Source organism: Adiantum capillus-veneris, chromosome 22 (genome assembly GCF_014529385.1).
Source record: "Adiantum capillus-veneris isolate H3 chromosome 22, ASM1452938v2, whole genome shotgun sequence".
Lineage (NCBI taxonomy): Eukaryota > Viridiplantae > Streptophyta > Polypodiopsida > Polypodiales > Pteridaceae > Adiantum > Adiantum capillus-veneris.
Window position 1 is genome coordinate 23014077 of NC_140952.1, and position 15913 is coordinate 23029989.

The 15913-nt window shown below is 45.3% G+C and overlaps 1 pseudogene across 1 annotated transcript; it reads left to right on the top strand.

Moving 5' to 3' along the window:
• Positions 1-14249: 14249 nt before the first annotated feature.
• LOC147429033 (uncharacterized) lies at positions 14250-15515 on the top strand (annotated as a pseudogene). Its single transcript, XR_015185860.1, has 2 exons — positions 14250-15287; positions 15388-15515. The product of XR_015185860.1 is annotated as an uncharacterized LOC147429033 (transcript).
• Positions 15516-15913: the final 398 nt, after the last annotated feature.

A 15913-nucleotide genomic window follows, 5' to 3' on the forward strand; every position in this document is an offset into this window, starting at 1 on the left:
ATAGGTGATTTCTTCTGGAGAGACGTGCTCGTTTCATATACAAAGATGTGCTCATATCGCATCAACTGAAAATACTCCAGAGCTTGCTAGCTTCCCTGATGTTCGATGCATCCCGCAACCACTGCATTCCAAGAGTTATTACTCTTGATAGGAAGCTAAAAACAGCCTAAAGCTTTCGCATCAGCTGGAAATATTCTAGAGCTTGCTCGCTTCCCTGATGTTCGGCAAAATAAGGTCGATTCAAATATGCCGATGAGGCAAACAGTGACATTGTCGACCTTCTACTGTTGGAATGAATAGGGAGGAGCTTGGCCTACAGACTCTACGCTACTGAAGAATGCTCTTGCCATGTCGACGAGGTAGGCTTTTCTTCATGGTTCTTTGCTTTCATGTGAACAGGTATAAGGTGCCAGTACAACAGCTAGCTGGGCGTTGCCACTTCCAACAACATAGATGGGTGTTGCCACTCCTAGCACCATAGATCAGAGGATGAGTTGAAGGCGGTAGGGTCCGCGTTTGATGGTTCCATTAAAGCTCTGTGCGAGCAAGTACTTTTAACTTTTGGCTCCATTTCTTTCTCTTATATGACTTCATATGTGAGTAGAAGGTGCTAATTAACCTCCTAATAAGTTTCTTAAGAATAGGGTAAATGCGAGCTATATTGGAGCACAGAAGAAAAGCATGGAAAGAGAAGGGTAATCTGTAGACCCACATCCAACAATGCTTGTTACCTCCTAATAAGTTTCTTAAGCGTAGCGTAAATGCGAGCTATTTTGGAGCACAGAAGAAAAGCATGGAAAGAGAAGGGTAATTTGTAGACCCACATCCAGCAATGCTTGTAATCTATAGACCCACATCTAGCAATGCTTGTAACTTCCTGCAGTACTAGCTAGAAAGAAGTCGTAGCCTCCTGTAGCAATTACTCCTCTGATTATGTGTGTGCGGAAATTATAACGTGCTGCAATGAGTTTTGGTGATTCGACTACAGATCAGACCAACTGATCAACGAATGAAATCTGATATCTTCTGCTTCAATAGCACTAGTAGAACATACTTCTGCCATGGGTTGATCGCATGAAATATCTGAGCTTAGGGAGTGCTCATCACGTCAGCAAGCATCCGAAGTACTCTCCAGCTCGATACTCCTTTCCGGTTCTGTCCGGCTTGCTGCTATGCGGGCATATTGCGTGGAAAAGAACCGGTGTGAATCTTGAGAATTAGGCATGGGACCTGCTGTATATCATTTCCATGAATATTGAAGGATGGCCGAGGGCACAGGGTTGTTGAATCTGCATGAGCTATAATTGGAGCGGTATAATGCTGGTGATAACTAGTAGCGCCTGCAAAAACAAGCTGAGTAAGGTAGTTGAAGCTGGACATACTGTTCAACTAGCCATTGGGTCTTGTTGCACACAAAGTTGCTATGATTGCTACACGGGAAAGGCGCAGAGGCTTCACTGCAAAAGAAGGTCAATTCCAATATGTCGATGACGCAAACAGTGACATTGTCAACCTTCTACTGCTGGAATGAACAGGGAGGAGCTTGGCGAACAGACTCTATGCTACTGAAGAATGCTCTCTCCCTCTCTCTCTCTCTCTCTCTCTCTCTCTCTCTCTCTCTCTCTCTCTCTCTCTCTCTCTCTCTCTCTCTCTAATAGTGGCCAGAGACAAACCTGCAGACAAAGCTCCGAGCTGTTTCTGGAACTTGTGAACTGCTTGTGGAGAAGACCAAATTGCTGTTGAGAGCCTTCTCTCTCTCTCTCTCTCTCTCTCTCTCTCTCTCTCTCTCCTCTCTCTCTCTCTCTCTCCTCTCTCTCTCTCTCTCTCTCTCTCTCTCTCTCTCTCTCTCTCTCTCTCTCTCTCTCTCTCAAACAGTGGCCAAAGACAAACCTGCAGTCAGCTCCGAGCTGCTTCTGAAAACCTGCGAACTGCTCGTGGAGAAGATCGAATTGCTGCTTAGAGATGGCAGTTGGTAGCTTTTCACGCCGTAGTTCTTTTTAGAGCTTTTCATCGCAGTGGTTTTTTTTATAAAAGAGCATGCGCGTGGGTTACTGAGAGGCCAGGGATTTGAAATTGCTTCCTACGCTAACGAAGTAATTATAAAAGAGCATCCACATGGGTTACTGAGAAGCCAGGGATTTGAAATTGCTTCCTACGCTAACAAAATAGCAAGATAGATATAGAGTTGCCCCATTGCATGCGTGGACGAGCCCTGACACTGAATGGTTTTGCACCATCAACCTATGAGTTGGCTCACTCAGCCCATGCACACCCATAGCTGTGACGAAAAAAATCCACCGCCCACAAATCGGTGCAAGTGGAAATATGTGAAGACCAAATGGACACGTGGAAAGAACAGTCTACATGTTTCACTATCTTTTCTCGTGCAGTACTAGGTAGCCAATCTTGCAGTTGGTGGGACGCAGAGAGGGAGTTTTCATTTTTTCCATCAGTTCTTGTAAGAAGCTCAGCAGCCCAATGCTATTGCCTGATGCCTCTCCATCCAACTTTGGCTTATCTGTCTCTCTGCGCAGCTGACAACTGACTCGTCAGATTTTATGGGAAAAAAATCTCTCTCTCACACTGCTCTATCCCTATTGCCCTCTCCCCTACACTTATCACCACCCTCCACTTTCACTTATAAGCAGTGCTTGGAAAATTTTAGAAAATTAGGTTTATTTTTTGGTGTTTTACACTAATTTTCTCTATTTTGGGACGGAATCCTTTTTCCCTTATCCTCAACCAACATTTTTTCAATTGAAAGCGGCACGATATTAAGCTCAGACACATTTTTACCGAACACTTGCAATAAGACACCAAAGCATCTTGTGAAATACACATACTCAAGTAGCTATGTCTCTCCTTCATGTGATGACATTCGCTCCGTTTTTAATCTTAAAGCCAAAAAAAGAGCATCTTCTTAGATTCCTAATGCTCTCCTTGTATTTATTTGCATTGAGACATCCCCGCCATGATTGTCCATGTGCACAACAAAAATTGGGGTTTTCCAAAAATATCTCTCCCAAGTGTCTCTCTCTTCACTTTTCCAAAAGGATAAGATCCACCCTTTTCTTTTGCTTTTGAGGATATCTCACTAGATACTCTGCCTCTCTCTCTCTCTCTCTCTCTCTCTCTCTCTCTCTCCCCGCCAGTCTAACCGCAGAGATGCAAGGCAAGCTTGGTTGTGTCTGTCAAGTCGATGCAGAGGAAGAAAAAACATGTTTCTCTCTCCTTGGCAAGGCCATCCCGAGTAGGCCCCTATTGGAATGCCTCCACAAGACCGTTGCGAGTAGGTGACTGCTACAATGCATTCACATTCAACTCTGAGATCCCTCCCTCATCGCGCACACATAGGAAGCAACAAGATAGATATAGAGTTTCCCAATTGCGTGCGTGGACGAGCCCTGACACTGAATGGTTTTGCACCGTCAACCTACGAGTTGGCTCACTCAGTCGATGCGCACCCATAGTTGTGACGACACAAAATTCACCTCCTTCAAATCGATGCAAGTGGAAATATGTGAAGACCAAGTGGACACGTGGAAAGAACAGTCTACATGTTTCACTGTCTTTTCTCATGCAGCACTAGGTAGCCAATCTTGTAGTTGGTGGGACGGAGAGAGGGAGTTTTCGTTTTTGTCATCAGTTCCTACAAGAAGCTGAGCGGACTAGTGTTATTGCCTGATGCCTCTCCATCCAACTCTGGCTTGTCTGTCTCTCTGCGCAGCTGACGACTGTTTTGTCAAATTTAGTGGGAAAAAGATCTCCCTCTCACACTGCACTATCCCTATTGCCCTCCCTCCTACACCTGTCACCACCCTCCACTTTCAGTTATAAGCAGTGCTCGGGAAATTAGGTTTATTTTTTGGTGTTTTACACTAATTTTCCCTATTTTGGGACATAATCCTTTTTCCCTTATCCTCACCCAATATTTTTTCAATTGAAAGCGGCACGATATTAAGCCGGGACACATTTTTCCCGAACATTGCTGATAAGACACCAAAGCATCTTGTGAAATACCCATACTCAAGCATCTCTATCTCTCCTGCATGTGATGACATTCGCTCCGTTTTTATTCTTAAAGCCAAAAAAAAGAGCATCTTCTTATATTCCTAACTAGTAAAACCCCTCTTACCCTCAAACCCCTTGCTTCCACTGCGTATTCAGAGAGGGTTTTGGACCACTGGCCGAAGTTACGAGATACCAAGATCAGACATAGGGAGAGCCTCTCGAGGAGACCAAACAGAAGGAGACACTCATAGAGGGAGATCACTGATTTCTTTAGACTACATACACAGCATTCAGATGAGCAGGCCTCACAACAGACTTCAGAGTCCACATGTACCAGAGGTACACTGATTGAAAGGGCCATTGAGCCCCTCTGGCCGCCTCTCTCTCTCTCTCTCTCTCTCTCTCTCTCTCTCTCTCTCTCTCTCTCTCTCTCTCTCTCTCTCTCTCTCTCTCTCTCTCTCTCTCTCTCTCTCTCTCTCTGTTACACCTCTCTCTCATGGAGCATTCATCTTGCCGGTTCGGTGAAAAAGGGACCTCCATATCTGCAAGACCCATCACGCCCCTGCACTCAAAGAAACGACTTGTCAACGTTTCTACCACAATGGAGCCCCTCTCCCCTCATCACATTCAGCGAAGGTTCACTGTGTTCACATGGCAGGAAGTATTCTGAAACGTGTTGCAGGCTCGATGGTTGTTGTCTCCTCTGAGCCCCTGCACGAACGGCCATCGTCATGTGTCCAAAGCAACAGCCGATTTGAGCATGTTCATGGTGCCAACGATCGCACCAAGAACGCCTCATATGCACGTTACATCTCTCTCTCTCTCTCTCTCTCTCTCTCTCTCTCTCTCTCTCTCTCTCTCTCTCTCTCTCTCTCTCTCTCTCTCTCTCTCTCTCTCTCTCTCTCTCTCTCTCTCTCTCTCTCTCTCTCTCTCTCTCTCGGGCTCCTTGGCAAACCTCCTTTGCTCTTAACACTTTGATTTGCTCGGTGCAAGAGCCCTAAATACCCCAAACTTTACTCTAGCTCTCTCTCGCTCTCTAACGGGATGATGCTCGAGATGAGAATCATAAAGAAGGTTATCAAGGTGACGAACACTGTGACATAAAGCGTAAAATACGAACATAGTATTTCTTTGTTGAACTCCCTTATCATCCTCGTCGACAGCAGAGGTCACAACAACGTGTGTTGGATCCTTCGCACCTTGTGCATTATTCTTCTCAGCTTCCTCTTGGTTGCCTTCTAGAGCTGGCTCTCTTATGTCTTCATCACCCATTTCGTATGCGTTCTTGCCTTTGGTTTGAACATCTTTAACATACCTATCTATTGTGTCACCTTGCGTAGAGGGCATTCAGGGGTCGAAATCCCTCCCCGCTTTATGTATAGTATGTATGTATACACACACACACGCACGCGCACACATGCATAGCTTGTCTCATGCGTTGTCTATTTGCAGATCTGTGTCTCTCTCTCTCTATAGCTCTATGTCTCGCTCTTCCTCTCTCTCTCTCTCTCTCTCTCTCTCTCTCTCTCTCTCTCTCAATATCAATAATGCATGACCAACCTCTGTATACTCTTCAGTGTCAATCAACTTCAACGTCAATCATTAATTGCAGTCTCGCTTCTTTATGGATTTGTGAGTGGATTTACCGCTCCTCAGCACAAAAAGGTGAAGTTGACAGGGAGTCGGCTTGGTTCTTGCCCGTGTGCGTGCATGCAAGCATGCATGCGTGCATTCAAAGCAATGTTCGGGAAAAATGTGTCTCAACTTAATATCATGCCATTTTCAATTTCAAAAATGGCTGTTGAGGGCAAGGGGAAGAGGAAATGTTTCACCCCAAAAATAGAGAAACATAGTGTAAAGAATCGAAAAAATAACCCTGCTGTGGGAGAGAGAGAGAGAGAGAGAGAGAGAGAGAGAGAGAGAGAGAGAGAGAGCTGCCTTGCCCACATGGCATTATTAAAATCCCCCCCCCCCCTTCTAACTCACGACTTACTTTTGCGTTAACTCGCGACTTGCGCTCTGACTTCCTTACAGGGCGGCCGAGCAGTAGGAGCTTCTACAGGCATTTCTACGAGTACAAGCAACGATCGAGAAGACGGATCTCGCCTGCTGCACGCCTCCGAATGCTGCAATAAGTGGACTGTCTGCTGCCTTTTTTCCTCTATCTCTCTCTCTCCCTCCCCAACCCTTGTAGGGAACTGTACAACCGGGCTTCAGAAGTTCAGAGCACACCACCTTCCCAAGGACCTATACAATCGGGCTTCAGAGCACACTGCCTGAGGGTCAACCGGATGGAGGAGTGTGTGCCACGTGGAGGGGGGGAGCGAGAATTCCCTCCCCCATTATCTGTAGTATAGATTACCAAAATACCTCTCTAATTTGTGGAAATTCCCAAAATACCCTTTAACTTTCCAAAATTCCCATGTATCTATTTTGGTTGAATTGTGCAAGATCTTCTAATCTTATCATGTAATTTGTCACAAATTACCTGGAAGAAAAGGACAATCTATGTCTAAAAATGATGAAGTAATTCATCTCCAAAGCGTACATAACCAACTCAAATATTAGTTTTAGCATCTTGTATTGACAAAGAATTAGTCTGCTTATGAAAAGCTATAAATTTTCTAATCTTTAGAGGTATACAATCTCACAACCAGGGGTATTTTGGGAATTTTGGAAAATTTGAAGGGCATTTCGGGAACTTAAGATAATGAAATTTGAGGGGTATTTTGGGAATTTCCAAAAATCAGAGGGGCAATTCAAGACTTCCAAAGGGATTCCGCCATGCTTGACGGCCAAGGTTGCCTGCTTCCTGTGCGCCATTTCCACAACGACGACTCCCTCGTCATGATCCCCTCTTTGTTAGGGCACTACCCCACGTGTCATGCAGAAACGTCTGCTGAAACCAACCCTTCTGACCAAAGCCTAGAGGTTCGCTCTTGGTCTCTTCTTGCAGAGGTGGAGCGAGAATCGAACCAAGGTGAACGTCTTCAACATTAGCAGGCCCCCCCCCCCCCCTCTTTCTCTCTCTCTCTCTCTCTCTCTCTCTCTCTATACAGTTATGTGCGCCATTTCCACAGCGATGACTCCCTCGTCATGATCCCCTCTTTGTCAGGGCACTACCCCACCTGTCCTGCAGAAACGTCTGCTGATACCAACCCTTCTCACCAAAGCCTAGAGGTTCGCTCTTGGTCTCTTCTTGCAGAGGTGGAGCGAGAATCGAACCAATATGAACGTCTTCAACATTAGCAGGCCCCTCTCTCTCTCTCTCTCTCTCTCTCTCTCTCTCTCTCTCTCTCCTCTCTCTCTCTCTCTCTCTCACTCCTCTCTCTCTCTCTCTCTCTCTCTCTCTCTCTCTCTCTCTCTCTCTCTCTCTCTCTCTCTCTCTCTCTGTGTGTGTGCAGTTAGACAGACACACACACGCCCGCGCACGGGTTATTGAAGCCCCTCTGGCCGCCGCTCTCTCCACGAAGCAGTGTTCGAGAAAAATCATTTTTCCAACCATACCAATTCCTTCCTTGAGTTTGGCAAGAGGAAATTTTAAGAAATTAGGGTTTTTTTTGGGATTTTTTTCCCTTCGCCCGCGGGTTATTGAAGCCCCTCTGGCCGCCACTCTCTCCACGAAGCAGTGTTTGAGAAAAATCATTTTTCCAACCATACCAAATTCCTTTCCTTGAATTTGCCAAGAGGAAATTTTAAGAAATTAGGTTTTTTTGGGGGATTTTTACACTATTTTTCTCTCTTTTGGTGCGGAATATCTCCTTTTCCCCTCGCTCTCAACCAACATTTTTGAAATTGAAAACGGCACGATATTAAGCTGAGACACATTTTTCCCGAACACTACCACGAAGTCACTGTCTCTCCCTCTCTCTGAGCGCACAGTGCAGGCGACACATCCGGAGCCGGACTCCTCAAAAATCACCATTTGACCTTTTGAAGACGTCACACCTGACTCGACCTGAGGCCTCTCTCTCTCTCTCTCTCTCTCTCTCTCTCTCTCTCTCTCTCTCTCTCTCTCTCTCTCTCTCTCTCTCTCTCTCTCTCGATTCCCCTTCCACGTGCGGGGTTGCTTGACAGGCCCCACGCGCGAGAGGGCTGCTTGACAGGCCCCACGTGCTTGACATGTCACACTCTCTCTCTCTTTCTCACTCTAAGCGCAGTGGTGGCTGAGTCACTGCGTTGCCGGGCTGCAGAACACACGGCCGGAGGAAAGATCTCGCGCCATGTGGCAGGGGGGGGCGGAATTCCCTCCCCCATTATCTGTAGTATAGATTAGCAGGCCCCCCCCTCTCTCTCTCTATCTGCAGTTCTGTGCACCATTTCCACAGCGACGACTCCCTCGTCATGATCCCCTCTTTGTCAGGGCACTACCCCACTTGTCGTGCAAAAACGTCTTCTGAAACCAACCCTTCTCACCAAAGCCTAGAGGTTCGCTCTTGGTCTCTTCTTGCAGAGGTGGACTGAGAATCAAACCAAGGTGAACGTCTTCAACATTAGCAGGCCCCCCTCTCTCTCTATCTGCAGTTAGACAGACACACACACGCGCACGCGGGTTATTGAAGCCCCTCTGGCCGCCGCTCTCTCCATGAAGCAGTGTTCGAGAAAAATCATTTTTCCAACAATACCAAATTCCTTTCCTTGAATTTGCCAAGAGGAAATTTTAAGAAATTACGATTTTTTTTGGGATTTTTACACTATTTTTCTCTCTTTTGGTGCGGAATATCTCCTTTTCCCCTCGCCCGCGGGTTATTGAAGCCCCTCTAGCCGCCGCTCTCTCCATGAAGCAGTGTTCGAGAAAAAACATTTTTCCAACCATACCAAATTCCTTTCCTTGAATTTGCCAAGAGGAAATTTTAAGAAATTACGTTTTTTTTTGGGATTTTTACACTATTTTTCTCTCTTTTGGTGCGGAATATCTGCTTTTCCCCTCGCCCTCAACCGGAATTTTTGAAATTGAAAACGGCACGATATGAAGCTGAGACACAGTTTTCCCGAACACTACCACGAAGTCACTGTCTCTCCCTCTCTCTGAGGGCACAGTGCAGGCGACACATCCGGAGCCGGACTCCTCAAAAATCGCCATTTTGACCTTTTGAAGACGTCACACCTGACTCGACCTGAGGCCTCTCTCTCTCTCTCTCTCTCTCTCTCTCTCTCTCTCTCTCTCTCTCTCTCTCTCTCTCTCTCTCCTCTCTCTCTCTCTCTCCTCTCTCTCTCTCTCTCTCTCTCTCTCTCTCCCCCCCCCCAATGCTAACCGCAGAGATGCAAGGCAAGCTTGGTTGTGTCTGTCGAGTCGATGAAGACTCAAGAAAAAACATGTTTCTCTCTCCTTGGCAAGGCCATCGCGAGTTGGCCCATATTGCAATGCCTCGACAAGACCGTTGCAAGCAGGTGAATGCTACAATGCATTCACATTCAACTCTGAGTTCCCTCCCTCATCGCCCACACATAGGAAGAAACAAGATATATATAGAGCTGCCCCACTGCGTACGTGGATGAGCCCTGACACTGAATGGTTTTGCACCATCAACCTACGAGTTGGCTCACTCAGTTCATGCACACCCATAGCTGCGACGACACAAAATTCACCTCTTGCAAATCGGTGCAAGTGGAAGTATGTGAAGACCAAGTGGACACATGGAAAGAATCATCTACATGTTTCACTGTCTTTTCTCGTGCAACACTAGGTAGCCAATCTTGCACTTGGTGGGATGCAGAGAGGGAGTTTTCATTTTTGCCATCAGTTCCTGCAAGAAGCTCAGCGGCCCAGAGCTATTGCCTCAATCCTCTCCATCCAAGTCTGGCTTGTCTGTCTCTCTGCACGGCTGACAACTGACTCATTAGATTTTTTGGGAAAAAATATCCCTCTCAGACTGTGCTATCCCTATTGCCCTCTCTCCTACACCTATCACCACCCTCCACTTTCACTTATAAGCAGTGCTCGGGAAATTTTAGAAAATTAGGTTTGTTTTTTGGTGTTTTACACTAATTTTCTTTATTTTGGGATGTATTCCTTTTTCCCTTATCCTCAACCAACATTTTTTCAATTGAAAGCGGCACGATATTAAGCCAAGACACATTTTTCCCGAACACTGCTAATAAGACACTAAAGCATCTAGTGAAATACCCATACTCAAGCATCTATCTCTCTCCTCATGTGATGACATTTGCTCCGTTTTTATTCTTAAATCCAAAAAAAGAGCATCTTCTTAGATTCCTAATGCTCTCCTTGTATTTGCATTGAGACACCCCCACCATGATTGTCCATGTGCACAAAAAAAATGGGGTTTTCCAAAAATATCTCTCCCAAGTGTCTCTCTCTTCACTTTTCCAAAAGGATAAGATCCGCCCTCTTCTTTTGCTTTTGAGGATATCTCACTAGATACCCTCTCTCTCTCTCTCTCTCTCTCTCTCTCTCTCTCTCCCCACCCCCCCCCCCCCCAATGCTAACCGCAGAGATGCAAGGCAAGCTTGGTTGCGTCTGTCGAGTCAATGCAAAGGAAGAAAAAACATGTTTCTCTCTCCTTGGCAAGGCCATCGCGAGTAGGCCCCTATTGCAATGCTTCCACAAGACCGTTGCGAGCAGGTGACTGCTACAATGCATTCACATTCAACTCTGAGCTCCCTCCCTCATCGCGCACACATAGGAAGCAAGTAGATAGATATGGAGCTGCCCCATTGAGTGCGTGGACGAGCCCTGACATTGAATGGTTTTGCACCATCAACCTACGAGTTGGCTCACTTAGTCCATGCACATCCATAGCTGCGACGACACAAAATTCACCTCCTGCAAATCGGTGCAAGTGGAAATATGTGAAGACCAAGTGGACACGTGTAAAGAACAGTCTACATGTTTCAGTGTCTTTTCTCCTGCAGCACTAGGTAGCCAATCTTGCAATTGGTGGGACACAGAGAGGGAGTTTTCATTTTTGCCATCATTCCTGCAAGAAGCTCAGTGGCCCAGTGCTATTGCCTGATGCCTCTCCATCCAACTCTGGCTTGTCTGTCTCTTTGTGCGGCTGACAAGTCAAATTTTATGGGGAAAAAATCTCCCTCTCACACTGCGCTATCCCTATTGCCCTCTCTCCTACACCTGTCACACCACCCTCCACTTTCACTTATAAGCAGTGCTCGGGAAATTTTAGAAAATTAGGTTTATTTTTTGGTGTTTTACACTAATTTTCTCTATTTTGGGAAGGTATCTTTTTTCCCTTATCCTCAACCAACATTTTTTCAATTGAAAGTGGCACGATATTAAGCCGAGACACATTTTTCCCGAACACTGCTAATAAGACACCAAAGCATCTTGTGAAATACCCATACTCAAGCATCTATCTCTCTCCTTCATGTGATGACATTCGCTCCGTTTTTATTCTTAAAGCCAAAAAAAGAGCATCTTCTTAGATTCCTAATGCTCTCGCTCTCGTCAGGTTTTGCATTGAGACACCCCCGCCATGATTGTCCAATTGCACAGCAAAAAATTGGGGTTTTTCAAAAATTCTCTCCCAAGTGTCTCTCTCTTCACTTTTCCAAAAGGATAAGATCCACCCTTTTCTTTTGCTTAGTGAGATATCCCCCCTCCCTCTCTCTCTCTCTCTCTCTCTCTCTCTCTCTCTCTCTCTCTCTCTCTCTCCCCCCAAATCTTACCGCGCAGAAATAAGGCAAGCTTGGTTGTGTCTGACGAGTCGATGTAGAGGAAGAAAAAACATGTTTCTCTCTCCTTGGCAAGGCCATCGCAAGTAGGCCCTATTACAATGTCTCCACAAGACCGTTGCGAGCAGGTGAATGCTACAATGCATTCACATTCAACTCTGAGCTCCCTCCCTCATCGCGCACACATAGAAAGCAACGCGATAGATATAGAGCTGCCCTATTGCGTGCGTGGACAAGCCCTGACACTAAATGGTTTTGCACCATCAACCTACGAGTTGGCTCACTCAGTCCATGCACATCCATAGCTGCGACGACACAAAATTCACCTCCACCAAATCGGTGCAAGTGGAAATATGTGAAGACCAAGTGGACCACCAATCTTGCAGTTGGTGGGACGCAGAGAGGGAGTTTTGGTTTTTGTCATCAGTTCCTGCAAGAAGCTCAGCGTCCCAGTGCTATTGCCTCATGCCTCTCCATCCAACTCTGGCTTGTCTGTCTCTCTGCATGGCTGACATTTGACTCGTCAAATTTTATGGGAAAAAAGTCTCCCTCTCACACTGTGCTATCCCTATTGCCCTCTCTTCTACACCTGTCACCACCCTCCACTTTCACTTATAAGCAGTGCTAGGGAAATTTTAGAAAATTAGGTTTTTTTTTTACGTCTTACACTAATCTTCTCTATTTTGGGACGGAATCCTTTTTCCCTTATCCTCAATCAACATTTTTGGATTTCTAAAAGAAGCCTTGGTGTTGAGTAGAGTTAGGCATCCTTCCAATGTTTTCAGTGCCAACGATGGAGACTCATCTTAAATGTTGATGAAGTTTGTCAAATGGGTCCCTTTCATTTCATAGCCTTACATGGCTTTTTAAGACTTTGCTTTATTTATTTTTTTGTGCGAGTCATCTTATATTATTTTCAACATGAACACACAATTTATACTTATTCTTTTTTCTTAAGATGGGACTACATTGCTTTTATTTTGTGTATCTTTTTATTTTTAAAGAGTAAAGAGCTTTTTTAACAAGAACAAGCAATTGTGACTCTCTCTCTATTTATATATAAACATATATATATTGTATTTTTATTTCCCTTATATTTTGATTTCCTTTTTGGAAAGCCATCGTGAAATCTCACCTTGTTTCAATTGAAAGTGGCACGTTATTAATTCGAGACACATTTTTCCCGAACACTGCTAATAAGACACCAAAGCATCTTGTGAAATACCCATACTCAAGCATCTATCTCTCTCCTTCATGTGATGACATTCGCTCCGTTTTTATTTTTAAAGCCAGAAAAAAAAAAACATCTTCTTAGATTCCTAATGCTCCCACTCTCCTCGGGTTTGCATTGAGACACCCCCGCCACGATTGTCCATGTGCACAACAAAAAATTGGAGTTTTCCAAAAATATCTCTCCCAAGTGTCTCTCGCTTCACTTTTTCAAAAGGATAAGATTCACCCTTTTCTTTTGCTTTTGAGGATATCTCGCTAGATACCCTCTAATAAGCCCCAAACTCAATATATATATTGGGCACACCTGTTTGCTAACAATTGTGTGAATTATCTAGTAAATAAAACATTGTTCTTGTCATTGTGTTAAGCTAACAAAGGACCAAAGAGATGTTTGTGATAATTTTTTCTTTGGGGGGGGGGGGGGGGGGGGGGGGGGGGGGGGGGGAAGCTTCCTCAAGGTGAAAAGGCTCTTTGCATTTATCCACTATTCATGAGCAGTAAAACAAGTGAAAATTTCACAAGGCCTGCTAGTAGTTGTTTACAATGTGGGTCCTCTACTCTTGTTGGCCTTCCTTGCCTGTGTGTGTGTGTCTCTCTCTCTCTCTCTCTCTCTCTCTCTCTCTCTCTTATATATATATATATATATATATATATATTATATATAGAGAGAGAGAGAGAGAGGGGGGGGGGGGACTCGGGAGAGAGCTCGTAGCTCTATCAAGTTGATTTGGGGGAGGTACAAAATGGAGGGAAGTCTTCAAGAAACTCATTGTTTGATGTGCTACAGATTCAAAGTGTGGCACACACCAGGCAACACATGGAGAGAGAGAGAGAGAGAGAGAGAGAGAGAGAGAGAGAAGTTCCTTTAGTTACATGACCGAGAAGGTAGAAGAGGGCAAGAATTGTATTGGAGAGTCCAAAAAAATGGCTAAAATATCTTGGGCTGTTGTATGGTGCCGAGCCAAAGTGGCAAAAGAGATCCCATGGTCACTTGAAGGTTGGAGCTCACTTATGTCTTTTTTGCCTTCCCAAAGGGCTAAGGCCATAGTGGTGGTTTCCTTTTTTTTCTTAGTGAAAAATGTCACATGTATTTTAAAAATAAAAGTGACAAATAAAAATAACCTATATAGTATTGAGTGGCTCTTGAGAGGATAGGTCCATTGGATTCCGTGTCTTTTGAGTGGTTCTAGAAAGTAAACGCTAGGTGCAAGCTCCAAGCCTTAAGTGAGGCGTATTTGCAAGTTGGAAGCCTTAAAGTGAGGTTGGTGGGAGGGCATATAATGAGTGCATGCATTTCATTTCTTCCCTCTTTTGGAGTGGAGACTCCTTGAGCTCCGTGGAGGAAGCTCTCCTTAGGTTTAGGGCTCATGAAGGCCTAGTAGGGTAGCAAAGCAGCGCTCAAAGGCGCCGGCCTATGGCGGTTCTCGGTCGTGCGTGCGCGCTGTGCATGGGGTGCCTCTGCGCGCTCTTGTGTTACTCCCGTTTGTCGTCCTTCTCGCCGGTTTGTGGTGGTTCTGGGCCACGCTTCTGCTCTGCTATCCTGCTCCGCTCCTGCTGTGTTGTCCTGCTTCGTGCATGAAGCCATGGCGGCATGTCGCCCTGCTCGTCGGCTTGTGGCGGTTATGGCCCGCGCTTGTGCTCTGTTGTCCTGCTTCCTGCATGCAGTTGTTGAGAAATGGGTGGCTTGTGTAGCGTGGTTCCTCTCCATGGTCTATGGCATTGTTGGGTGTGATTCAGTGCCCTGCCTCTCCACGGTCTTGTGTTGATGTGGCTTGTTGTCCTGCTCGTTGATCTATGGCGGATTTGGGCCGAGCTTGTGCTGTGTTGTGCTTCTCTGTGGGTGCCTCGTGTTCTTGGTTCGCTGCTCTATGGTGGATTGGGGTCGTGCCTTGGTGCTGTGTTGCTCTGTATCTCGGGGTTGTGCTGCTCTGTTTGCTCGTCCCCTTCGCCGATCTGAAGCGGGTCTTGAAGATGTGGTGTCGTGCTGCTCTGTGCATCGAGGTCTTGGTGCTCTGTTGGGACGTCCCCTTCGTCGATCTGTGACGGACCTCTGATGCCGATCTGTTGTGCTGCTGCTGTTTTCGGTGTTGTCGTGCTACATTGTCTTCCTCTCCATCGGTCTGTGGTGGATCGGGCCGTTCTGTTGTGTGCCGTGTTGCTTTGTGCATCGGGGTTCTGCTCCTCTGTTAGGATGTCCCCTTCGCCGATCTGTGACGGACTTTAGACGCCGATCTGTTCTGCTGCTGCTGTTTTTGGTGTTGTCGTGCTGCATTGTCGTCCTCTCCGTCGGTCTGTGGTGGATCAGGCCGTTCTATTGTGCAGCTTTGCAGCGGTCTATGGCAGTTCGGTGTTGTATGTGGCTTGTCGACGGCATTTTGTGTTAATTTTCGGTATGCATCAAAGAGAAGCTTTTTCTATTTAATTTGTTGCTTTGAATTTGGTTGGCTATTTTATTTATTGTTTTGTTCTGTTTTTTGCAAGGTGGTACAGATCCATTGACGGGATTGGATGGTTTGGGTGGCTGATTGTATGTGGAGGTCAAGCACACTATGTTGCGGGCTGAATAATTTGAAGATTGTAGATGTGACTTTTATGGTGTTGATGAAGTTTAAAATTGCCCAATGTTTCCGAAGTTATTTATTTCTCGAAGTTTGTCTATTTTGTCGATAGATTTTGTGCTTTAGTTTGCTATAGAAAATTTATTTTGGTATTGTGTCAAGGTGCTCTTAATTTAAAACGATTAGCTCCACATTCTATGATGCAATCTTGGTCCATGATTTAATCCTATTGATGGATTATTTGGACTAACTGAGCATGTGGTTAGGTTTTGGGGATTTGACATTGAAAATTTATGGCCATGCGGTTATTTTTTTATTGTAAGAAAAAAAATGATTTAACTTTAAATATTATATTCAATGATCTCAAGGTTCATTGTTAATATTATAAAGTAAGAATTAAAATAAATCCGTTTTGATGTGGTGATTTAGAATCAATTACTTCAAATCTTTATAAAGTT